This window comes from Agelaius phoeniceus, chromosome 3 (assembly GCF_051311805.1).
Source record: "Agelaius phoeniceus isolate bAgePho1 chromosome 3, bAgePho1.hap1, whole genome shotgun sequence".
Lineage (NCBI taxonomy): Eukaryota > Metazoa > Chordata > Aves > Passeriformes > Icteridae > Agelaius > Agelaius phoeniceus.
The window spans coordinates 89,085,055-89,110,181 of NC_135267.1; the positions used below are offsets into that span (position 1 = coordinate 89,085,055).

Consider the following 25,127-nt stretch of genomic DNA (forward strand, 5'->3'; position numbering starts at 1 on the left):
TCATATCTACCAAGTCAAAAACACTGCAAGACACAACTCAATAGAAATTTTAACTTATTGAGAAAATTTTAAATTAAAAAAAATTATTTTGATGAAATTTATGAGTTAGTGCACTAGTGGAATGATTAAAATACCTCCTTCACAGATCCCAAGTATAAAACCTCCTCCAAACCAAAATTCATTAACAGGTACTTTTTCCACAAGTAAATCAAGCCAGTAAATCAAACAGTGCTGCACATGTCTTGCTGCAAAACCAAAACCCCAAGGTACAGAGGCAAAGTATGTAGTTTGATATAAAAACAGATGTACCTAAGCAGATGAAATTCAAAGTATCAGAAGTTGGAGACATCTTGGAGAGGGAAGTTTCCTGTTTAAGTTCTTTTCAAGAAACAGGGTCTACCCCAATAAACATGTTCACGCTTAGCTAGGCAAGTTTCATGAATAAAATTAAGTCAAACTGGCATAAGCACCACTGCAAGCTAAATTTTTGTTATTAGAGGCCAAAAAGTCTAAGAGATTATCTTGATCAATTTTCATCAGTTCTGATCAAGCCTAATTCATTCAACTGCAGTCCTTGAGTCTCTACTAGCCTAATGGGAATATTAGGTAGTAAGCCTCAGACATTTTTTATCCCAGAATTACAATTCTTAATCCTATGACTGACATTTGAGTCTTGAGCAATGAGGCCCAAGTTATTTTATTTGGGAGCCAGGCTGACCATTGAATTACTACTGGAATTCATTCTGCTGAGGAGGAAAAAAAAGGTATCAGATTTAATATTGCAAAAAAATTATTTTTGATTGCTCCTACTCCAATTTTTAAGCAATACCTCAAATTTCACCTCTGTAAATGTGCTCCAGTCCAAAATCACTGAAGCACTTACAAACACTGTAAAAGTTTCTGCCTCTAACAAACTGGTGCTCACTACAGGTATTGCAATATATATTGCATTACAATAGTGTCTTAAGGAATGCTCCATGCACCCACAACAGCAGTAAAATTATTTCTTGTAAAAACCTTGAGTTTATATAGAATAGTTATGTACGGCACTGAAATTGCTATTATTCTGCTGCAACAAAAAGAAAACCAAATTCCTGACTTTGACTCTTCAATTACTGTAAAGATTCAAACTTTCACAAGAAAGGAGTACTGGTTTAAATGCTTCAGTTGATAATGCAGTACATAATCAAGTAGTCTCCAGCTAGCCCTGAACACTCCGTATTCGGCTACATAAAGAAAATACTTCAGAGTCCTCAAGAAGTATTACTGATCTGGGCCAGCCTCCATCTCCCCCTCCTTCTTATCCCAATCTTCCATAGATAGGCTTTAAATGTTTTGCAGCTGTCCAACATTAAGGCTGAAGAATTCAACAACCACGGCACTATAAAAACACAGGGTGAAAAGCAACTATGTTCGGGACCTGTTACAGAGCTAGAAGAGGTTCCTGACTGCAAACTTCTTCAGCAAAATCTGGATAAGGTCCCTAGAGCAGATAAACCTGTAAAATTATTCCTTCTTCCTTCCAGATAATTCTTCAAGTGAGTGCCTACCATATAAACTTGTGCAGACTATGCATATCTGCATTGAGTTTTAGCCAACCTCTCTCACAGCCAAAAATATCAACCACCACCACTGCACACATTTTCTTACTGAGATTTTCAGAAGGTCTGCATAATCTTGTAACTACAAAGTTAGTGAGCCATTTCATATTTCCTGAAACTAAACTGCACATCAGATGATTCACCAATTAGTGTATTCATGAAGCTTTAAGAACCAATCAAAATTTCTTTTTTGTTGAAAAATTTAACAGAAATGTCCAGCTGTATGCATGGAAAGAGCATGTGGGCTCTTCTCCTTTATTTAACTTAACTAACAGCTACGTTAGCTGGTGAAAAATATTCAGTGTGTCAAAGTTAATTTATCAAGCTGACAAAGTATAAGGGCTCCAGAAGGTATAGCATACATTTACTAAATTTTAAATACAACATTTTAACTAGATATAGCTCAAAGATTAAAATAAGCTGTCCAACAACCAAACCACACAAATACATATCACTCCAGGGCACTTCTTATTTAATGGAGCAATTGCATGCTTGTTTCAAACTAATGCATAGGTCAGCATATCAGAAAAGCTGATCATCCTTCAGACCTCAAACCCCATAAATCAAAATGGGTTTTTTTAAACTAGGTGGATATCTTTGGAAGACAGAGGGCTACTCAGTACAATGCAGGCCATGATCAGATGGAGGGGAGGCACTGCATGTTGCTCAACACAACCAAACCTTGTACCTCCCGGAAGCCTCTAGGCACAAACACCACAAGGTAAAACCAAGTGCTCATTTCCCCCTAAGGTTGAAACTAGGAAGCACAGCTCTTGGGAAAACAAGGCAAGGAAATCAGCCTAAAGTAGACAATTATTCAGGAATTACTTAACTAGCCAACCTATTCCAATACTTTGGAATAAAAATCAGTATTGTAGGAGTTTATGATGAAGCCTTTGCATCAAAAGTTTTTTCACCTACAAAGTTAAAAATGTACAATTTAGTAAACAAAAAGGTATTTACATTTGCTTTCACTATTTGCAACAATAAATAAAATATCACCAGTTTAACTAAATTTTAGGACTAGGCAAAATTACTGTATGGAAGTTACATGGAGTAATCTGAATCTATGAAGTATTTATCAAAAATTTAGCTATTTTGCAGGAAGCTATCATAGGATGAGGTGCCTTACAACTATTAATAAAAGCCATCACTGTTGTTTGATTAGACTAAAATCCACCTCTAAGCATAATCAATGAGCCCCAAAAACACTTGTTATACCATCTTTGCTTATATGTCCTTCATGGAAACATCTAATTTGAAGAATAGTCATCTCTCTAGAACCTTGCTGCAGAGTGACAGGTTTCACATGTTTCAAAGAAGATTAAAAAAAAACCCCTTTCTTCTTGAACACAGTTGATTTCTAATCCATTGCATTTGCTCCCTCTTTCTTAGATGTACCTGCCATCATTAAAAGAGCAACAGAAGAGAAATTCTAGATATTCCTACAAGGACTAACTCAGCCATTTTTCCAATGCTCTCATACACATGAAGTCATGTCAAGCTACTGCTACCCAAATGTCTGAATTCACCGCCTGATTTGGATTGCTAATGCATCCTGAAAACCAGAGTAGAGGCAGGGCATTTAGACCAACTGGAAAATCAGAACAGATTTCATCCACTCAGTCCACCAGGTCACAAAATTGGTTTATTTTCTCTCTTTCTATAGTTTGCTTTGGACTGACAATAATTCACTCTGCCATACTTAGTCATGTGCAAAAATGTAAAGAATTGAATCAGTTCTGAGAAACTCTATTGCTAAGGCTATTGCTTCGATATGAGGTCCATTTGAGTATCTTGGTTTACAGACTGACAACTGAATGAAGTAGGAGGTTGCTAACTTGGAAACTTGCCTCCTTTCAAATGTCTCACTGCAGCAAACTCATCAGCTGAGGATATTCAAGGTAACAGGGGTTATGCTCAGGCTGAGAGCTGCATGAGATCTTCAGCACAAGCTTCTCATGGCACAAACTTGCATGACACAAGGTCTTGAGGTGCATAGATCACACTTCAAAATTTCTATGGATGTAACATTACCAAACAATACTGGAATTAGCTCCACTGAAAAAGCATCTTTGGTTTGGTGTGGTATGGCCAGAGATCACACCTCACAGAATGGGATATGGTGCCACATGATGAACAGCACAAAATGTATCGCTTACAATCAGAAACAGTGCAGGAAACTTCAACAAGCTTTATAGGAGAGGGAAAAAATAAAAGAGGGGAGGATTCTGTAAATATTCAGGAAATGGAAATAGACTATTGTACATGCTGGGTTCATAAGACCACATCACCAGCTGATACACACCCTGATGAAAAAAATATTCAGAGACAGAAATGTATTTCATGGGATTAAGCTCCTGTGATTCAGTGCAAGTATTGAAGTACAAAGTTAACAACAGCAGAAATAACTCGATTTACTGTTCCTACAATTCCAAGAAATCATTCACAACTTCGATTCAGATGCTTATAAGGACCACTTGCAAACTTTTATGAGCGCTCACGAGGGGACCCGGCCCGATGCCTAACGCACGCCGCTCCGCAGAAGGGGTTAACGGGAGGCTGGACGCCCCGAGGTCCCTTTAGTGGTCATTCTGCCAGGAGATTTCCATACGGACAAGCCGTGCGTGCAAACTCGGGCACAGGAGAGCGCCGAGCACCCCGCCGCTCCCGCACCGGCCCCACGATCGCCCCGGTGCCGACCCCCGGCAGCGCCGTCCGGCCGGGGCAGGCTCGATGCCCGCTCGCGGGGCTCCGCTCGAGCCCTCAGCGGGGCGGCCGGCACCGAACGGAGCCGCCCCCCCCGCACCGCTCCGCTCCGCGCCTCCCCCGCCCCAGGCGCCCTTCTCCCGGCCGCGGCTACAGCCGAGTCCTCGCCGTCCCTTCCTCCGGCCCCCTCGGGCCGGGACAGGGCGGCAGCTCCCGCCTCCCTCCCGCACGGAGCCGCGGCCTCGGCGAACGGCAGCGGGGCCGCGGCCGCCGGGGGGCGAGCGGCGCAGGCAGGTCCCGCCCGCCCGCCGCGCCCGCGCCCCGACCGGAGGCAGCACCTACCGCTGCGCCGTCCCGGCGGGGGCAGCGGCGCCTCAGCGCCGTCCCGGCGGGGGCAGCGCCCGTAGCATCCCCGGCCCGGGCCCGCCGCCGGTGCCGCTCCCGGAGCGACCGGACCGAGCCCCCTCCCTCCCTCCGCCCAATGTAAAATAGTTCCCCGGGCCCCACAGCGGAGACACCGGGAGCGACACCTCGCCGGCCAATGAGAGCCGGCCTGGCCCCCCGCGGCGCCAATGGGAGCGGCGGGTTGGCGGGGGCGGGGCGTCGCCCAGCCAACCGGGGCACGGCGCTCGCACTGACCCGCTAGGCTGTCTCCGGTGGCCTCCATTGACCACCATCTTGGAGTCGGGCGCGATGCCCGCGCCGGGAATGGGCTGGCCGGCCGGCGGCCATCTTGGGTCCGGGCGGAGCCACGTGCGGGGGCGGGCAGCGGGGAAGGGGCGGCCAAGCGGAGCCCCCGCCCCGCCGGGAGCCGGAATTCCCCGCGACAGCCGGCGTCAGGGGCGGAACGGGAACGGCGGGGGGAAGCTGGCTTCTCACAGCACGGCTCCTGAGGCGCCGGATGCTGCGCAGGCAGGGACCGCCCCGGCACTGCGCCTGCAGGCGGCAGGCGGCTCCTTGCATGCTGCAGGAAGCAGCAAAAGCTTACGCGTAGAGGCCCTTGGAGACGCGTCGGTATTGTGAAAAATGCGTATTTTAGGATTGGCTTTTCGCAAATATTAAAATGAATATTATATGTGTTGTCTTAGAAAGTAATGCTGTATTAATTCTCTTAAGTAGTGTGTTAAATATAGCTTTAGGTTATAACAAAATGTTAAAATAGAAACTATGCTGTGTAGGATACTTTTTTTTAAAGAAAGGACTTGCAGCGAGATAGCAGCTGCAGGACACCTAAATAGAATTTAATGCCCTCTTATCAGAAGAAACGAACTTCTTCCCGCCTCGAAGGCGCTGTTAGGATTCAAAGGAAGAAGTTGACGATGACCAGACAGAATCCTGTGTTTGAATGGAATTTATGCATCATGTATGAATATGCAACAGGCTATTGCTTTTAAGGGTTAATCCTTTGTTAACGAGGGTCCTTTTTCGGGCTTGTGCTGCCCAGAAAAAGGTACCCGGACATCTGTAATTCTTTGTTTCTATTGTCTCATATTGTCCTAATTCAAATTGTCCAAATTATTATTACTCTAATTGTATTACTATTTTTATAACCATTTTATTACTATTAAACTTTTAAAATTTTAAAAGACCAAGTGATTGGCGTTTTTACAGTATTGTTGGGAGTAACACCCCATTCAAAGCAGTTTCATCTCCCTTTCTTCGTGTAATGGAGAGCAAATCCATGGCTTGGCCTAAGTGCAGGTGAAGGAACATCCGATCATGTCAGCAAAGGAATCACTCTCTGCTGCACCAGCGCAAAAAGACGGCTGCTATTCCAAGTAACAGAACATATCATATTTTCCTGTGTCTGGCAGACACACTGGGACACTACAGTGCAGAAAGTGGGCATTCAGATGAGGAAGGATGCAGGGATGTCACGCTCGGAGGGAAGGGTACAGGGTTTACTCTACTGGGAGGCAGCAGCAAGCAGAGAATGGCAGGAGCTGGTTCTCTCAGCATCTTTCTCAGAGGCTTTTGGGGAGGGTACAGCCTGTGTGCTGAACAAGCTTGCAGGTGGTGCTAAAACAGGAACAGTGAGTGCTGAAGGACAGAGCTGCCATTTAAATGGATCTAGTCTGGTTGGGGAATGACCTGACAGGAAGCCTGTGAAACTCAGCAAGGACGAACACAAGGAAATTTGACAGGGCCTGCACTTGGGAAGGAACAGGCCTCTGCAACAGTACAGGGTGGGCTGTGGGGCAGCTTTGCAGGAAAGGATGTGGGGTCTTGTTGGACAACACGTTGGCCATGAGCCAGCAGTGTCAGGCCAAGAGCATCCCAGGTCATACCACTGGAAGCATAGCCCGTACGCCGCAGAAAGTGATTATTTGTTTCTGCTCAGCTACTTGTGGAATAGTGCGTCCAGTTTGAGGTCGCAAAATGCAAGGAAAGTCTCAACAAACTAAAACAAGTTCAGTGGAAGCCACCAAGTGCTCCAGGGGAAGGTGCAGCACTTGCCCTGTGAGCAGAATCTGAGGTAACCACCCTGGACTGGCTTGAAGAAGAGACAACTTAAAATACTTCAGCATACAGAACACAGCCTAGCATATACATTACCAGCAAAAACCCCCAAAGATTAAATAATACACTGTATAAGCAATTCTGCACCTTGGAAGAGAATGAAAAATATAATGAAACATATATAATTGATGCTAGTTGCATTCAAAATGATACTGATGAGGCCAGTGTGTGCATTTACATTTCTAGAGCAGGGTAGCAGTCATGAAGGATTCATGTGCACCCTGCACAAATGCAGCTAAATTGCCACTTGGCAGCCCTACATAAACAGTGCAAGAAAGAATGTGCTAACACATAGCAACTACAGGCAAAATAAATATAGAGCCAGCATAGCCAGGATCTGGTTAACAGTTCAACATGGGGAAATGTGCAAGTCCTGCCCCTGGGGAGCAGGGACAGGGGGCTGTCCCAGCAGCTTTGTGGGAAGGTCCTGGCGGGCACCAAGGTGAACACGAGCCAGCAACACGCCCTTGATGCAGAGAAGGATAACAGTATCCAGGGCTGCATGTTGCCAGCAGGTTGAGGGAGTTGATTCTGCTCCTCCCCTCAGCACTGGTGAGGCTGAACCTGCAAAGCTCCCCAGTACAAGGGAGATACAAAGCTGCTGGAGAGAGTTCAACAGAGGGTTGCTAAGGTATTAGGGGATTGGAGCATCTCTCCTGTGAACAGGGGCTGGAGGAGATGGGGCTATTCCAGCTGGAGAAGAGAAGGCTTAGAAGAGGATCTTACTCAGGTGTATAAATACCTGAAGGGAAGATATAAAGAGGATGAAGCCAGACAGTCTTATAAACCACAACAGTCTTTTCTGCAGTTATCCAACACTGACTCCACTTGTGTAAAAGTTCTATAAGTCAGTTTTAACCTCTACTTATAGGCTGTTTCACTTTTTAATTAATTCTGTAGCAAATGGTAGCATTTTCATTACCAGTATGCAGTAAAAATTTTTATGGTAGATACTTAAAATTTATCAGAAGTATAAAGTTTTACTAACATAAACCCTCAGATTTGCTACATCTCTTTATATTTCTAGAGCGTGTCCTCTTGATGTTACCATTTTTGTCAGGATTAAGGGTCAGCCAACAGTTTTCATCTAATGAAAACACCTGCCATTCTGGCCTGCTACTAGGGCAAAGAACTTACAACTGGCTAGAGAGAAATAATCAACTGCTTTGTTTCATTTTAAAGATCTGATGATAGGATGGAGGAAAAGAAAGGAAATAGGCTACTACATGCTATAAACAAGAAGAAAAATTCCTAATACCATTCCTAATACAGCCTAGCAGAGCTAGGCTGTGGGCAGAGCTCAGCAGGATGGAGACTGTGCAGCTGGTGGTTATCATGCCCTGACCCACACAGCTGTAGGACATACTTTGATTTTGTGAGGGATCATTGATGCAAGACACCAGCTCTGAGCCCTCAAAACATGATGGAACTTGCTGTGGCTGTTCTGTACTACTGTGTGGGGCATCTGAAGAGATCTGTCAGTAAGACTAGGAAGGATATGAGAAAGCCATGGACTCTGCTCTCCAAACTATGAGGCTGCAATGAGCCTATTGGAAGAAATCAGATCACCTCCTTTCTCAGGGTGTGCACACACGCTTGAATGAAAAGCAATTCCCTGGGGAAATTTCTGGGGAACCCCCTCTTTCGTGAGGCAATTAATTTTCCTGATGGAGGGCAATGATCTGTGCATTGTAGGAGGACAAGGGGATGCTGTGAGGAAACACCACTTGGAAGAAGGTGATCAGAGGCTGGAAACTGAGCTGGCTGCTACCTCCCACATTGGCTTGCTTTCATCTTTCAGTGTTTATTTCCCAGGCACTCCGCCAGCCCGGGGTGTGTGCTGCCAACAATGCAGCGCTGCGGGGCATGCTGTGCACAGTGCCCTCAGTCTGCCACTCCTGGGTGACACTGCCCACTTGCTGTGCTATGGGCCACCGTGCTTGCTCCACCAGCCCCGAGCTGCCACATTAACCATGTTTCCTTAGCCCAAATCTGCTGGATTGTTGCTGCTCCGTGTGTCCCTGGCTGATTCTGGCTTCTGTGTTGCAAATTGTCTGACCCTGGCAACCTCTGCAGCTCTGGCCCCAAGCACTCTCTCCCACTTCCTTGTCCAGAGTTTATCATCTCTTCAGCCTAGAGCAATTCTGAGAAAGCAAATGCACGCATAGATCTTATGATGATCTTAAATAAAACTTTTTCATTCCAGATGGAATGTAATAAATTTGATGAAGTAGTCAACATACATGTTCTCCCCTCACTCCTAACAGCCACATACCAAACCTCAGTGTCAGGGGTTGTAAAACTGAATTGGAGTTCAGCAAGGCAAAAGAGCACTTTTCAATTCTGGCTGATGTGGCAAGCAGCCTTCTCTGCAGACCCACCATCTGTGCCCAGAAATCTGTGTGTGTCTGTGGAACTGAGGTGCAGCTACAGTGGTAGGAATTTCCTGTGCTAGTGTACTTTTTCTAGGCCATGGTGACACACCAAGCCAGAGGATTGCCCATGGGAATCAGGGCAGTCATCATCAGTGTGAATACTTGATGCTGCCTCCTTACTTCCAGTCTTTTTCCATTCAGAGTGAGATGAATATTACTCTCTCCTTCAGCCAGGCAGAGAAGACTAATTAGTGATGGAAAACCTAATATAATAGCAAGGAAAGAGAGGAGGAGTAAAACAATAAGCACTTTCATTATCCTGCTGAGGAAATCTTGGTGTCTGTGGATAAATCCTGTCAGCAAAGGATACCTTGAAGCAAAAGGCTGATGAGCATGTACTAGACAAACCACAAGATTTGGCAAGAGGGACTTGCAATAGAGACAGAGATTTCTGCAAAGCAAAAGTGGACAATCCTGGGAAAGGTAGAGCAAATGCAGGGTCTTGTCTGGTGTCAAATCTAAAATAATCCCAATATGGCACAGCTTCAGGATTAAGAATGGAGGAACCCTCATCAGCAGGCCAGCCTGCTGGGCACCTTCACCTACCAAGTGCTGCCCTGCTTTGCCCTCACTGGCCTCTGGCAGCTTTGCTTACATGTAAAATCAGTCACAGCTTGGTGATCTGTTTGTTCACAAGCAGACTCATGTTAATTTTACAGGACCAGAAGTTCTATCTTGCCTAAATAAATAGAAGGCAAGGTTGCACTTAAGAATGCAAGAACCTCAGGTATCAGAAGAAAAATAGATTTTTGAAATGTTGATTTGAACATCCAGCACACCTGCCCTTGCCCGGGACTGCCCTTCAAAGAAAAGGCAAGGCCAGCAAAGTGACTGGACTAAGCTGGACAATATAAATCCAAGTTTTTTTTAATCTGGGCTAACTGAACATGACTAGAAATAGAGGGGCATGAAATATGGATACCCCAGTGTAATCACTGTGGTGGAGGAAGAGCTCAGAAGGGGCTGGTTACTTGCTCTCCAGTCCTTTGCTTTCCTCTGCCTCCTCCACTGCAGCTGAGCTGGGGAAAAGACCTAGAAGCCTTTCTGATTTTTTTGGAAGCTGAGTCATTTGGGTGGATGAAATAAGAACATTTATGATGCTCCTTTCTCCATTGTTCTGTACTTTGAATGAGCATCGACATCAAAGCTGAAACATCAACTTTCTGATTTGGTTGCAGGTTCCCCACTTTGCATAGGTGTTAATAGTGACTCCTCCTGCCAGAAAAAGGACAGCCAGGCTCCAGGACAGCTTCAGGCAGGCACAACACATGCAGTGACACTCAAAAGTTCTCTGACATGTCCAAGCACCACCCAAGACTGTAGTATGCATTCTTCATCTTTCTTTTACTGAGTAATACAAAGCAACTGCTAGAACCGGTCCCTAGCCTACCCTCTTTTGCTTGTTTGTTTGTTCATTAAGTAACTTCCAATCATCCCAAGAGTTTAGAAGTCTGTTCTTGCAGGTGCAAGAAAGGTATAATTTTAAAATATTTTCCTTTGAAATGGATTTATTTGTGATCTAATCTGGTGCTTTGTTACTAATTCATGAATTGGCATACTTTTGTCACCAGTAAAGAGTATCTACCATGGTCTTAAAATGACAGGGTCTGAAGGTTTTGAGAGGGAGCTCGACCATTTGCAGAAAATCAGTGCTTAGCATTTTCTGAAAACCAGGTCCATCTTCAAGGTATTTCAAACTGAATACATAAAAGCAAAGAAACCTCAAACCATTAGTTACTTTTGAAAATTTTAGCCAGGGAACATTTTTTTTTTTAGTGCTGGTTGTGGAATCATTAATTATCATTGCACAGAATGTAATAACAAAGCAGAGCTCCCCAGTGGATGAAAGCAAACCACTTCTCTTCTAGCTTTTCTTTTTTTTTTTTTTTTACAGCAATAATAAAACATATTATTATGCACTTCCAACCATGAATGTTCTCCAAAGCAATTTGATATTAAACTCCAAATCATCTGACTGGATGAGTTTTTACAGATTGTTACAGCAGAGCAAGCCAGGAATGTTATTAGAGTGCTTGAGGCACAGTGCTATTTCACAGAAAATGAGGAACAATTAAAAATTTAGAGAGTCCCAAAGTTCCTTTTCTCAAAGGGGATTTGTGGTACAGCTGAGATTACAGCCATTCCTATTCAAGCAGCTGCATTCCCGAGGAGACCTTGGTTTGTGCCTGTTTAGTCTGAAGGATCTGGTTTATTTCACCAGGGCAGAATACTAATGTGAGCTGGTGGTTCTGTTCTCTGCACTTGTTTCGTTTTCCTTCCTTTCTTCAGCAGCAATGCATTTGCACAATTTTTCAGGCTACAGCAACAGTAGGAGGAGGTTGGGTTGAAGCCTAATTAACACTACCCAGATGCATGCCAGGCTTGTATTTTCAGTGCTTTGTCCCTCTGACTGTCCACTGTACTGCAGGATTGGCAGGCCATGCCTTCCGTGATTCAACATGGAAGACTGGTTTTCAGCACTTGTAAGAGCAATTTTAATCTGCAGAAATCGCCATTAGTTGGAGAGAGGTGAAGCAAAATTGTGTGTGACACCTGACACCAGCATCAACAGGGCTGCGTTACACCAACCAAGGTTTTTTACCGAACAACCTACAAAATAGCTCTAAAAAATCTCTTTGTTCTCCAGGTCACTTGATTGTCAGCATAATTTGAGTATAAATCAAAGCAGCTGCACAGTCCCCAAGAATATCTGTGCAGGCTGTATTCTTCTGAGGCAGTGTCTACCACAGGGTAGTTTGGGAGACATTCTGGTTGGTGGCTTCATTCCACTTGGAGATTTCCGCACTTTCAGCAAAGAAGTTTTGAACAACTTCTGTGTTTTCAAAGCACTGAACATCAGCAATATAGGATTTAGGATTTAGCTATTTTACTTTCATAAAAATCTGATGATAATCAGTAATGGTTGGTGTTAGCAGCTACTAATGTGATTTCTGAAGGCAGCTAAACACTCCCAAGCACCTCAATAAGGCCAGCAGCACTATGGTGATCCCCAGGTAGCCCAGGCTGTCTGAGGAGGAGTGAAACGGGCTAGGTTGGAAATGAAGAGGGACAAAATTCAAGACAATAGATAAATTGAAGAAGTTGGGAAAATTTCAAATGTGAATATTAAACCTAGAAGGGAATTAGATTGTCATAAATGTGCTATATTTTGAAAATATTTCATGATTGTTTGCCTTATTTTTTAAACGAGGAAAAACTTTTATTACATGTTCAGCTAACTAAATAGTAGCTAATAACCTTCTAAAGTAGTTTTTTAATCTTTGTCTCCTAGGTTAGAACAGAATATATTTATTAGCCTACCTACCTCGCCATTGGCACTAAGAGAGCATAGGTTTAGTTTAGGTGAGTTACCTGGTGATAGAGCCAGGTAAGACAGCTCCTGGCTCTCCTGCCTCACACACCCACACACACACAGACCCAGAGCGGTGTGCCAATGTCACTAGCAATGCACTGAGCACATCTGTCAAGCACAGTGCTCTTCCCAAGCCTGAACAGCTGGGCACTGATACACCTCCACTGGAGCTGGCCTTGCTCTTCCACCTCCGTGTCACCCTGTTCTGGTGCGGTGACAAAGAAAACAGTGAGCTTTGGGGCACTGCTGTTGTTTCCCACAGGCATACTACATTGTTGGGGATCTTTTCCAGATGCCATTTTGGACTTCAAATGGGTTCTTGGGATTGACTTTTGTTAAGTCACCCAGGTTGCAAGATGGGAACAATAAACTGCATTTCCCATCAGACTTTCACCAAGTAATTCTGAGAGTGCCACAGTTCATTGCCAGCTACACAGACCATTCCTGCATCTAGGATGGAGCCTGCAGTGTCTATCAGAACCAACATGGACTCCAGAAACAGAGTCACAGACATGTCTGAGAAAGCAAGCAGCAAGTTATGGTTGTTTTCAAGCCTCTTCTGAGGTGAGAGGAGGCCTCAGGGAAACATCTCAAAGTGTGAAACCATGACCAGATTAAAGGAGATTTAAAGCACAGATTAAAAGGAGCCCTTATTAGAGAACACATTAGAAGAAGTAGGACAACCAGAACATTTTCTCAGGATGTGCTCAGAACCACACAGGAATCGTTTCAAAGAGCAGTGGCTCATGACTGAAAGAGACAGTTTAAAGTGTTTTTGGAGATCATATGTCTCTCATCTTTACCACAGATTTAGCCTTGCATGGGCAAACAGTCCAATTCCAGCACAAGGGGCGTCTCATTTATTACTAAATGATGCTATTTAAGTGTTGGCAGTTTGAAGCAAGGGTGCAATGCTAGATTTCTATGCTGTTAAGCCTCTTCAGCATTTTTGGGATGAAAGCCCATTGAGTTAACCTCCACACAGTGGCTGGGTGAGAGCAGAGCTTATGGTCAAATACTACTGGTTCCAGTGCTTATTTACCTAAGTGATTGTAGTGTCTCCAGTCAGGCTATTTCCATTGATAAAGACCATTCTTATGGTAAAGGAATGTACTAGTAGGGTTTTTTTGGTTGTTTTTGACTGACAAGTAAATGGACTTTTAGCTGGCAATATCCCTAAAGTACAGGTAGCTGTATGACTAGAACAAGATTTACCTGAAGAAACTCAAACATTCATATTGAACTTGCCTTAAAATTTAAATGTCAGAGTTTCCTCTCTTTGAAATATCTAACTCCCACTGATTCCAGTGAAATAGATAATAATTACCCTTGAGGATTTGAACTTGGAGCATAACAGAAGGCAAAATATAACACACAGAAATAATAGAAAAATAATTATATCGTAAAAATAACTTGTAGTGCTGTTGCAGTGAATAATCTCCACTTGGATATTTATTTTAAAGGAATTTCAAGATTTATAAATCTGGTTCTACAGTGTTTTAGAATTCAAATCTGAGATAGACCATGTTTATTTTCAATGCCACAAATGTATGAATTTAGTTTAAAGTGGTTCAGCCTACAAGAATGAGTATGACTTTCTTGACAGGCTCTATTTTCTCCTATATGTATTTGATAATGTAAGCTACAGAGTCACTCTGTTCTGCCTGTGTAAAGACTGTACCTCTGCAAAATTCCAAAAGCTCTCAAATCAGTGTGCTAGAGATAACAAGCTATATTGACTGTTATAAGAGCAAGATATGTATTGAGCTTTGATGTTAGCTACCGTGGGAAACATTACTAGAAATTGGCAACAACCAGCATTTAACTTTGGGTGACAGAAAATATAAGCTATGAGGTTAGTCCCAAAATCCAAGTGATTTTGGTCAAGGAAGTCAAGTTTTCAATTTAAGCACAAACCACTGTAATTACAAACAGGCAGTTTGTACCTGCAGACAGACAATGAACTGTCTGATTGCCCAAACAACACTTAACACTTCTGGTGTGCTTTCGAGTGAGATGCTTTTTGGTGTGCTGAATCTAGATACGCTTACCTTGGATTCAGTAGAACATAACGGATTTTCAGATACCTTGTGGTCTCACTTTGTGAAATTAAAACATTCAGATAGCTTTCCACTCTTCATCATCTGTATTATATCACTTATCAACCAACTGAAGGCTCTATATTTTAATCCTTGGAAAGACTGCTACACCTCATATTCCTTAGAATCTCCCTAGGCCACTCAAGTAAAATTTGGACAGTACATCTGAGCTTCTCATTCAGAGCTGGAGCTGAGTCCATCATTCCCTGGGCTTGGCCTCTGCTTTTTGAGAGAAAATTACTGTAGTGCCATCTAGTGCTACTCTGCTGATCCTTGTGTTTGCTGTATAGTTTCCAAGGACATTGCTCTGGATTCAATGCTTCTATCTCTAAACACTCTGAAACCTTGAAAATGCAGTTACCTTTCTTGGCAATATTAGCCATTTTTTCTCAGGCAAGTCATCATATAGATTATATACATTTCTATAACAGACTTTGCAGCAATGCATTAAAATTGGTTTTGAGCAGTGTGACAGTATGGAGCTGGAGATTATCTTGCAAAGAGCATGTGTTCCCATATCTTCAAAATGTGCAACTTTTAAAAATAGGAATGCAGAAATTGCTCTGGAAAGTATGCCTATAGAAGGGAAGGAATCCTTGTTTCAGGGATGATTTGAAGCATCAAGCCCAGCCCAGCTGGTGAAGAAACTATTCTTTTCCCTGTATATGTGGGGTGCTATATCTGTTGAAAAACTCACAGGGATTGTCACAGAAGAAGAAGACTTCCAAGACATTCTGTGCAATTCTGTTCACTAAAATGTACTTGGTTCATGAAGCAATTCTCCCTATTAACCCATCCAGGTCTCCTACATTACAAGACTAGGAGGACTAGAGGATTTTGGTATGGATATGGGACAGTTGCCCTAGCTGTAGTTGAAAACCAATTACCCAAAAGGCAGCATCTGGCTGTCCACAGCCTGAAGCAGTGTGCCTTAAGACACCTAGTGCCATATTTTTGAACTGTTTTTCAAGTATTCCTACAAAGACAGCCCCAGTGAGAAACCAATTGGAAGCAAGCACCTGGGGGCTTGTGAAGATCCTGCTGGGTTCCTGTTGACATCTGCAGAAGTTTTTGAATCTGACCTCAGGACACCTTGAGGTCAAGTAAACCTGCTTTGCTAAAAGTGACTGATTTTATGAGCTGTGGTACAGTGTGACCTGTGGCCTGTGTGATTAAAAAAAGTAGCTGCTGTTGCCAGATGTTCCACATGTCTCCCCTGACCTCTTATTTAAAGTGCTGGCAGCAGCTACCCACCAGCAGTCCAGCTCCCAGGGGGCCAAATGACTATTTCTGTTTTCTTGAAGAGCTCTAATCTTGACACATTTATCTGAAGTAGTTTGAGACCATGCCCATGATAACAGTTGGGGGGTAAATAATTTCAGGTATGTAACAGGTTCCACTTAGATCAGTAAACTCTATTCTATGATTTCTTTCATCTCACAATCATTATAAAGTTCAAGAACTATATTGGGCTTGCTCTTGAAAAGTCCTACCGACACTCCCAGCATTTGCCTTTTCATCACACCTTCAATATGGATCTAAAATTAGACTCTGTTCCTGAAATGAATATATTGCTCTTCAATATACAAGCTGCAAATTGAACAACAAATTCTTGTCTCAGCATGGAATTAACTTGAGGTAAGATACAAAGTTTTATGTTTTGCCACATCTAAGATAATAAAGTAAATAACAGAAATTATTTTCCATGTCAGCTTGAAACTTACAGCAATTTACTGGCTCACAGAGCAAACTTAGCCTGAGAGAGGAACCACAGGTAAGATACTAAAATAGGCAAGAGAGGGAAGCTTATAAAACTTTAAATGAATATTTACAAGAATTTAACCCAACCTAGAAATCTAGAAGCATTATCACTTTTTTTTAAACTTAGGAATAGGCACAAACTTCCACATACTTGATATAAATGTCTAGACCTTATTTTGTTTGACTGAATTCATGTCTATTTAATAAGCAGAATGGTGCCAACAATTTTATAGAGAGCTCCACATGGTTCTTTTTCCTCTGGAATGTCTCCAAGCAAGTCACACTCTTAAAAAAAATATTTGGCCCTCATCCTGTAAAGCCTTGTGTATGTGTCAAATTTTACATGCTGTGAAGAGCCTCATTGATTTAAAAAGAGTTAGTCACTAAGTAAAATGTTAAGCCTCTGTACAAATTTCACCAAGTTCAGAACTTTTGTTTGAAATATATTTATGTGTTCTCAAGCTTGCTTTTGGAAGAGCCTCTACTGTCCATTGCTCCATTTTTCTGTATCCAGCACTTTCTATAGCTGTTCTAGTATTACTCCAGCCCAAATTTGCTAGAACATTTCACAAGATCCTGCAAGCTGTGGAAGAGGAAACTGCAAGTAGGAAACTTATCCAGTCTGTATTTTTCACAGATCAAGAGTGCAATTCATGATCCTTTGAGCACTATTAATATATTTTTGTGAGTTAGTGACAGATAGAATTTGATCCAAAGAATTTTTTAAAATCCACTCAGCAGGATGCCCCCTGCTCCCCACCATGAATGCCAATAACTTTAATCTTAAAAAAAAGTTTCTAGTGCTGTTCCTGAAAAAAAATTCAAATGTGACTTAAGAATGACATGGTATCGTACCATCTTCCTGAATTCACAGAAGATTATTCCAGAGTCTCTGCTGCTGCCCAACACCTTCTCGAACTGCAAAGGGGTACAAAAACCTTATGTGAGAAGACACTTTTCAGATTTTGCCTTGTAAGTCCTACATAATGACAGCAAACCTAACATCTTCCTGAAGTCTTTGAGGTGACAGTATAAGCTATTTCAGAGGTGCTCACTGTCTATCTTGGACCATGCTCAAGTTAGAAAACTGAAAGCAGTGATTTATAATTACCATCTGACTGCCATCCATTTGGAACATATCACAGGAACTGTGGGAAAGACTGATACAGTTTAATTTAGGGACATTCTTACTGATTTTTACTTTCCATTCTGTGTTAGCTCTGATAAGAGTTTCAATTTTAAGACTGTGCTAAATATGTCTTAGCAGTAAAATATGCCAAGAGTGAGAATGAGCTATCTAAATTTTACTCTTTTGTAAAGGTCAGGATTACACTCCCATTCTATCTAGAAAACATTTCACACATTTTGTGAGCACAGTGTATTAAACAAAATTGAGCTGATTGACAGTGGCACAGCTTGAGACAGTACACAAGTGTCTCATTAATTTAAAATGTCAGATAGATGTTCTGCTCTGGTATACTTCAAACAGGGTAAGAGATTTAGATATAACAGGTGTAGATCACTTTTCCATTTACTCCACAAGCAGTAGGTATAACTTAGGAAACAATATAGAAACAGAAAGCTTTAAATACAAGTACTTCCTTCCCCTAGGAGTTGTACAGGGGAGCCAACACATGTGACTTCTGAAGATTCAGTGAAATCTGGCTTCACCTTTTTCCTGCATATCATGGGATGTTTGTCATATGAAGTTCTCCTCTCTGATACTGTTCTGACTGCTAAACCTTTAACCTTGATTTCTGTCTGAAGGACTTTTTCTTGTCTGCTTTCTTTTGCATGGTTTGTTTTGTTGGTGGGTTGGTTGGTGATTCTTTTGTTTTGTTTTGGCTTTGGTTTTGATTTTGTTTTTAGGGTTTGGGGTTTTTTTATTACCCTTTGCTGCTTTTACCTGTGGGACTGAACTGGTCTAATTTGTCCTTTCTTTCATGGATGATCCTGAACATGGTACCAAGCAAAAACAGAGTAGGGAACCAACCACTGCTCCAATACAAGTCCTTTCCAGAGACCTGTGTGAATAAACGATCTCTCGACTCAACCTGATGCAGGAAGATAACAAACCATCTACTGCTATATTAAGCATGTATTTCATAAATAAGAGTCACATAAAGGGTGTGTGCACATGAGCATGAAGAGAGAGGTCAGAACCCTGTTCTAGAAGATATTGTTGTTGGGTGTTAGAAGTTGATGCAGCAAGACTTGGAGTTTACAAAGGTGAAGAAAGGAAGGAGCAACAGTGTAGGAAGAGAGCTGGGGAGGGGAGGGTGTGAGTAAAAACCAGGATGCACAGGAAGAGTGAAAAGTGGGTGAATGAACTAAAAGAGAAGCAGCAGACAGCAATGGGCTGGCAAATGGAGGCTGATGCAGAAATAGCAGAAGCCAAATTTTGGAGTTCAGGATTGTGGGTTGTGTCCAGAAGAACAAGGCCTCTTCCAGCTGTTTCTGTGCATCTCTAGGCAATGGGAGAAAAGAAAGCATTTCAGCCCTATGGTTTTTACTCCCTGATCTCAGCCTTAGATGGATGCTTTGAGGAAGAACTAGGTTTTAAAATGCTGAGTGAGACAGAAAGAAACAAGAAGGGAAGGTGAGATAGGAGTCAGGCCTCAATGTGACTTGTGATTTTATTTCAGGCTGCTTGCCAACACGTTTTATTTATTTTTCTGGTTACTATTGGATAATATAAAAATGTGTGTCAAGTTATGCCCTGTCAAAGGTGATCAGAAGGCTTTCAGTCCTTAGCAGGGAAAAGGTTCTGCCACACCCCAGATTAAACATTTCATAGGGCCAAGGGCTGTCTGTGAGGGCAGTGCAGAATTCAGCTGGAGCTGTGTGGGCTGGAGGTGGTCCCTGGTAAAGATACCAGATAAACGTGAGAGCAAACTGGAAACTGAGCTGTGAAGAAGCCTGTAAATGTCAATGTCATCTGTAGCATAACATCACACTGAAATAAAATACATTTACAATTTACTCTTCCAGCATTAAGAAAGATTCAGATACCTTGATGCCCTTGAGTATGGCAGGTCAGTTCCTGGGATCCTCTTCCCAGCTGTGCTGCTCTTCCAGTGGGAAGGAGGCTGTGTGAACGGCACTGAGACCCTGACTTGTAGTTGTGAAGGCAGCAGGGAGTCCATTTCAAACTGTCTCACCCCAGATATCTTCTTTATTCCTTATTTCAGCACCTTTAAGAGTGAAGAGGAAATTGGTGAATGCACACTGGATCCTGTCACTGAGCTTCAGGTCTCAGGTGCGAAGGTGCTGCAGCATCCATCTCCCTAAGGCTTGGGGTCCTCCATCAGCCTCCACTGCTAGAGCAGGAGACTTCCAGAGCCAGCACTGCAAAGCCAGCCTCTGGAGCAAAGGAGGGATGGAGAGAGTTATTTCACCCCTTCTCTGTTCCCTGTTGTAAAGTAACAGTGCATGGGCAAGTCGTTTTCATAAGTCACTACAGATTAGCTGGTATTTAATAGGAGTTGCTGGTTTTACTTTCAAAAGAACTGACATGTTGCAGGATTGTCAGCTCTGGAGCCAATCTCTCACAAAGATATCCCATTTCACATTGCTGACTAACACACCCGTCTCTCAGTGGCACTGTTTCTTATCCCTTCTGTTTAACAGTCAGATTGATTTTCATTCTTTATTGCCATTTCTTTAGTTTTACACAGTTCACTGCTGTAAATCCAAATAATCTCCATCTGGAATATCACTTTGGCTCTCTTTTTTCATATTACTGGGAACTCAGTTTTGTCAGTGTTTCAGTTTAACTCTGCCTTCTTTTTTTTTTTTTCCTCCAATTTTGGTAGTGAGTTGCTGGAAGGCTATTAGATGAGTTTCTTGGTGGATTGCATTAGCTTCTCATTCTGATTTAAAGCTACCAAATACTAAAAGTTAACAGATTATGTCACAGCAGAGATAATTTTTTTTTTTTCAAAAAACAGGAATAATGCTTGTAATGGATTCCTTTTTTGTCCTCCCAATACTTGCTGTATATTTGTGATGGACAGTATCAAGATAGCAAGTTTATATATGAACTTTCACAACTGTGCATTTGTTTTCTGAAGTCTCTGTAACTCCTTCATGATAGTGGAATGCCTGTCACCCTGCTCCAGTATTTATACAGCTTCATGTCCCAATAAGTTTAAATTTTATTTTTATTTAATAGTGATAATGTGGATTTCTATACAACTTCACTTGTCTTTCCATAAGATCATTTTCTTTCTATTATGCTTTTCCCTTACAAATGTAAGCAGTATCTTAGAACAGACTTACCTCTTTACCAAGTGTTCAATTAAAATCATCTAAAGGTTCCTCTTTATGATTTCTGCACTTGCAGAGCAGAAAGTAATGAACTAATTCAGGACAAGGCTCTGTCCTCTTTTTCACAGTAGATCCAGAAATCCCTGCTGACTGGTCTGGAGTTGTAATGCCTTAGTTAACATAAGAACAAAATTTTTCCTTTAATGTGTAGCCAGCAGCACAGTTCTCATATTGTCAGGCGGGTGTTAATTCCTAGTAGTGTTTAAACTTTGCTTTCAGAATGGTTACAAAGTTATCAGATCTTTTTAAAGTGTGGTCTGAATTTACATTGATAAATTTAGGTGTTTCACAGAATTACAGCAGAAATCCATTACACCATAAAATAAAGACAATTGATTTTTTAAAATTTTCCCTTCAAATCTGAATGAATTTGAAATCTCTTTGACTGCCTTGGCCATCCTTTTCCACAGTACACGTTTAGGGCGCTATTGAAGCAAGTTGATACCTACTGGTGCAGCAATCAAACTCTCTCTAATATGAGGGATTAGCTGTAGATGTCTCTTGAACATTTTCCCCTTCCTTGGGCCTAACATTTGGCAGATTCATAATCTGTTCAAGGGCCTTTCTGTAACATGGCTGAAATGTGTTTTACAATTAACTGAGCCAAGAAAAGGGCACAGAAATTATTCTTCTTACTTTCTGTTCATTTAGCACTGCTGTGTGATTTGAGATTTTCTGACAGAAAAAAATACTTGGTTTGCTGATGTGACTTCTATGATCTGAAGTAAATATTGTCAAAATTGAACAGTTTGAAAAAGAGCTTTCAGTCTTTTTGAATTTTTAATAGTCTACTCTTATCCAACTGTAGATTTCATTCTAGGCTTCTGCATGTAAGTTTAAAAAGTCCTGTCCCAATAAATGGAGCTTCTCTTCACTAAGAGGGACACTGAGAGAGTACTTCCCACTCCATACAGGTAAACTCCCTTCTCTTCTGGGGCCAGAGCCCTTGGTTTTACCTTGAGGGTTTCAGGGAAACTGGAGAAGGCTGGCCTGTGGATCCCTTGGCATTTGCCATTTCAAAAGCCAGGCTGGGTATCTTTCTACTGGAAGTGGTGGGCTTGATTAGTGAAATCCAGCTGCCCCTACCATGGCAGAATAAGACAAGATGACCTGCAATGACTCTTTCTGGCTGCAGGGCTTATGAAGAAATGAAGTGATTAAGGGACATACAGAAAAAGCCCATGTTTTTGAGGAGTCCTCCTGCACAGGAGGAACAGTCAATATGTTCATGTGCACAAAAAGCAGAGTTAGAGAGGCTTAAAGGATCTTCAAATTATTTCCCAAGATCTTGAAACTTTGCTTTCTATTTTTTAGGTAAAGGTTTTTCATAGAATTAGTCTATAATTTGAACACATGTGACAACTTTTATTATTTTACTGCTCCTGACAGAGCAGTACTGGCACAGCACTGTAACAGCACTGACACTGCCTGCAGGATTCCCATGTGCCACTCACTCTGTCACAACACATTTTTCTACCTCTGGAATGCTTTTCAATTCTTATTGACTGCTCTCATCTACAGTGGAGAGACAGTGAAAAAAGTTGTGGGTTCTCCTATCCTATGTTTGCTTCCTAGAAAGACTTATTGCTTTTGTTGAGATATTTATGAAAACTTATTAAATTTGGCTTGGAAAACATATGAGTTGCATTATTGTTTCAAGAGTTGCAATGATTTAAAGAAAGTATCTTATTATAGCTCCTAGGCTCTGAAGAAGCATAAGTTTTCCATAAAATAATGCTTTATTTTTCAAAAAGAGTTGGTTTTACTCCACAGGCCAAAAGCTAAGACATTTGAGAATGTGAAAATCTTTTTCTATTTTCATTGGAAAAGAGTTCCCCTTTCTGATGATATATGATCTTACAGCTTTGTAAGGTGATATTAGCCTCCATTACTGCTAACATTTATTTTGGAGAAAAAGTCAGCAGGGAGGACTATGGGGCTTAGCAAGAGAGTAGAGACCATTGTAACTACATTCATTGTCCTGGCATTTCTAATATTTCTTCAAATAAATTCATCTTAATGTTACAGATCCATTACAGTTAAATGCCAGTCAGCTTTACAGTGTTGTAATGTGGTTTTAGGATTTAGAATGACATCATATGAAATTGTTTCTCAGACCACTGTATTTTTTCAAAATAAAGTTCATTGTTAAGATGATTATTTACCTTGTCTCTCCTTACAGATTTGCCTTTTTTTAATAACAATGCTGCCTCCACACTTTTCAGGGCCATGCATGGGGCTGGGCATCTCAGCTGCAGCCCCAGACTTGTTTAAAGGTTAGTGTGAAAAAAAGGAAGTTATGGAATGAAGTGAAAACAATTAAATGGAAGGAATTAACTGAAGTGCAGTGAAATGAACAGAAATGTAATGAAACTGTACTCATGGAAATCTTGAGATATCATTTGCTTTCATACAAATAAAGAATTTTCATAAAAGGAAATTAAATGAGAAATTAATAAATGAAATAAGAAGAGAGGAAATAGAATGTAATTAAATGAAAATGAAAAAAATGAAAATTCTGAAATGAAAACAATTAAACGCAATGGAATGGATGGAAGTTTAGTGAAATGACGCAAATCTTTATGAAATCATAATTATGAAAATCTCAAAATTTCATGTTTTTTTTCATAAAAATTCTTCATTTCATGAAAGGAAATGAGATGAGAAAAGAAGGAATTAATTGAAATGAAAAGACAGGAGAGGAAATGGAATGGAATGGAATGGAATGGAATGGAATGGAATGGAATGGAAATGGGGAAAAAAGGAAAATTCTTAGAAGTTTTTTTTAATGGAATGGAATGAAGTGCAGTGTAATGACCCTAACCTTAATGAAATGATACTCATTAAAATATTGAGATTTCATTTCATGAAAGACAATGAAATGAAGAATTTTAATTTCATGTAAGGAAATAAAAGGAGAAATCAAGGAATGAAGCGTAATGAAAAGGCAGGAAAGGAAATTGAATGAAAAAAATGAAACTGAAAAAGAAGAAAATTCTTAGGAAAAATTATAGGAATGGAATGGAATGGAATGGAATGGAATGGAATGGAATGGAATGGAATGAATCTAAAGTTAGTAAAAGTATACTCATGGAAATCTCAAGATTTCATTTCCTTTCATGAAATGAAAATTCTTTATGAAATGAGAAATCAAGGAATGAAATGAAATGAAATGAAATGAAATGAAATGAAATGAAATGAAATAAAATGAAAGTGAAAAAAAGAAAATTCTGGAATGACTTACAGGTGTTCTAAGCCCTTTTTCAGCAGCAGCTGGAGTCTGCTTAGTGTGTAAGAAGACAACAGATGCTTCTGATTAGGCAACTGAACCTCAGTGTTTCCACAGTATGTGCTTCAGGAAGGAGTTTCTCTTTCCTTGAAATATTTGATGGAATTTGCCAGAATCTGAACTATTATAGCTGGAAAGTTTTTCCTGAACTTTGAATACATCCCTCTCAGTCCTAATTTTTTGCCAGCTGTAATCTTGTTGAGTGGTCAGCTTGAAATAAAGAGTATGGAATGTAAAATGCAGTTACAGTCAACCCTAAGTAATAATTCTGTAATTTATTTTACACTCATGAACATTCAGGTTGCCTGTACAGTGCATACACCTATCCTAGTGTTAAATTCCCTGAATGCAAACACTAATCTGGGGATATGAGGGGTATGGGGAATGCTACAGACATCTGTGGTTGTGATAAAAGGAGTTAAATGCTTTGCTCTGTCTTCAGTTTCCTGATGACAGGAGTGGAAAACAATTACCATTTTTCCAGTTGAATCCTAAGTTTATTGTCTTGGGAACATTCCTTACAGATGACAGAAAGGGAAGAAACTATCCTACCAGATGTTCTTTTAGCTATTCCATTACTTATCTCTCCTGCCACTTGGAAGTCTGTGTATTTGGTTTATTAAATATTACAGCTTACTGTTTAAAATACCATACAACAGAACTGCTAGAACTGCTATGTTATCCTCCTTTGTTCAGCTCTTATCTGACAAGGTCATTGTTTAATGAGTCCAGGCACATAAAACCTTCAAGACACAGTAAGGCAATAAACTGTTCTCTTTTTCCTATCAGCTGTAAAATCTGCAGGGTGACTGACAATTATAAACACCTCAGGAGGCGAGGTATGAGATCCTTTTTAATACTGAATTCTGATATATACATTCTGTGTTGGAGGCATGGTCTCTCTAGCATGTGTTAAGCAAATAAATTGTAACATATTAAATGTTCCATTCTTAAGGCTCTGTTGCATCTTGTTAATGTACACTCAACATTAGTAACATCCCCCCCTGCCCT

At 41.3% G+C, this 25,127-nt stretch overlaps 1 protein-coding gene across 3 annotated transcripts in view; it reads right to left on the bottom strand.

Annotated features, from left to right (window-relative positions):
• Window positions 1-19,683, bottom strand: part of SOCS5 (suppressor of cytokine signaling 5) — a 45,240-nt gene extending 25,557 nt beyond the window's left edge. The window contains exon 1 of one of the 3 annotated variants that reach the window (XM_054630375.2): window positions 19,511-19,683. The gene's annotated coding sequence lies outside the window, so the exon portion shown is untranslated. Of the gene's footprint in view, window positions 1-4,652; window positions 4,802-4,949; window positions 5,198-19,510 lie in introns of those variants that run through there. The other 2 variants (XM_077175826.1, XM_077175824.1) reach the window with 2 other exon arrangements.
• Between the last annotated feature and the right edge of the window lie 5,444 nt (window positions 19,684-25,127).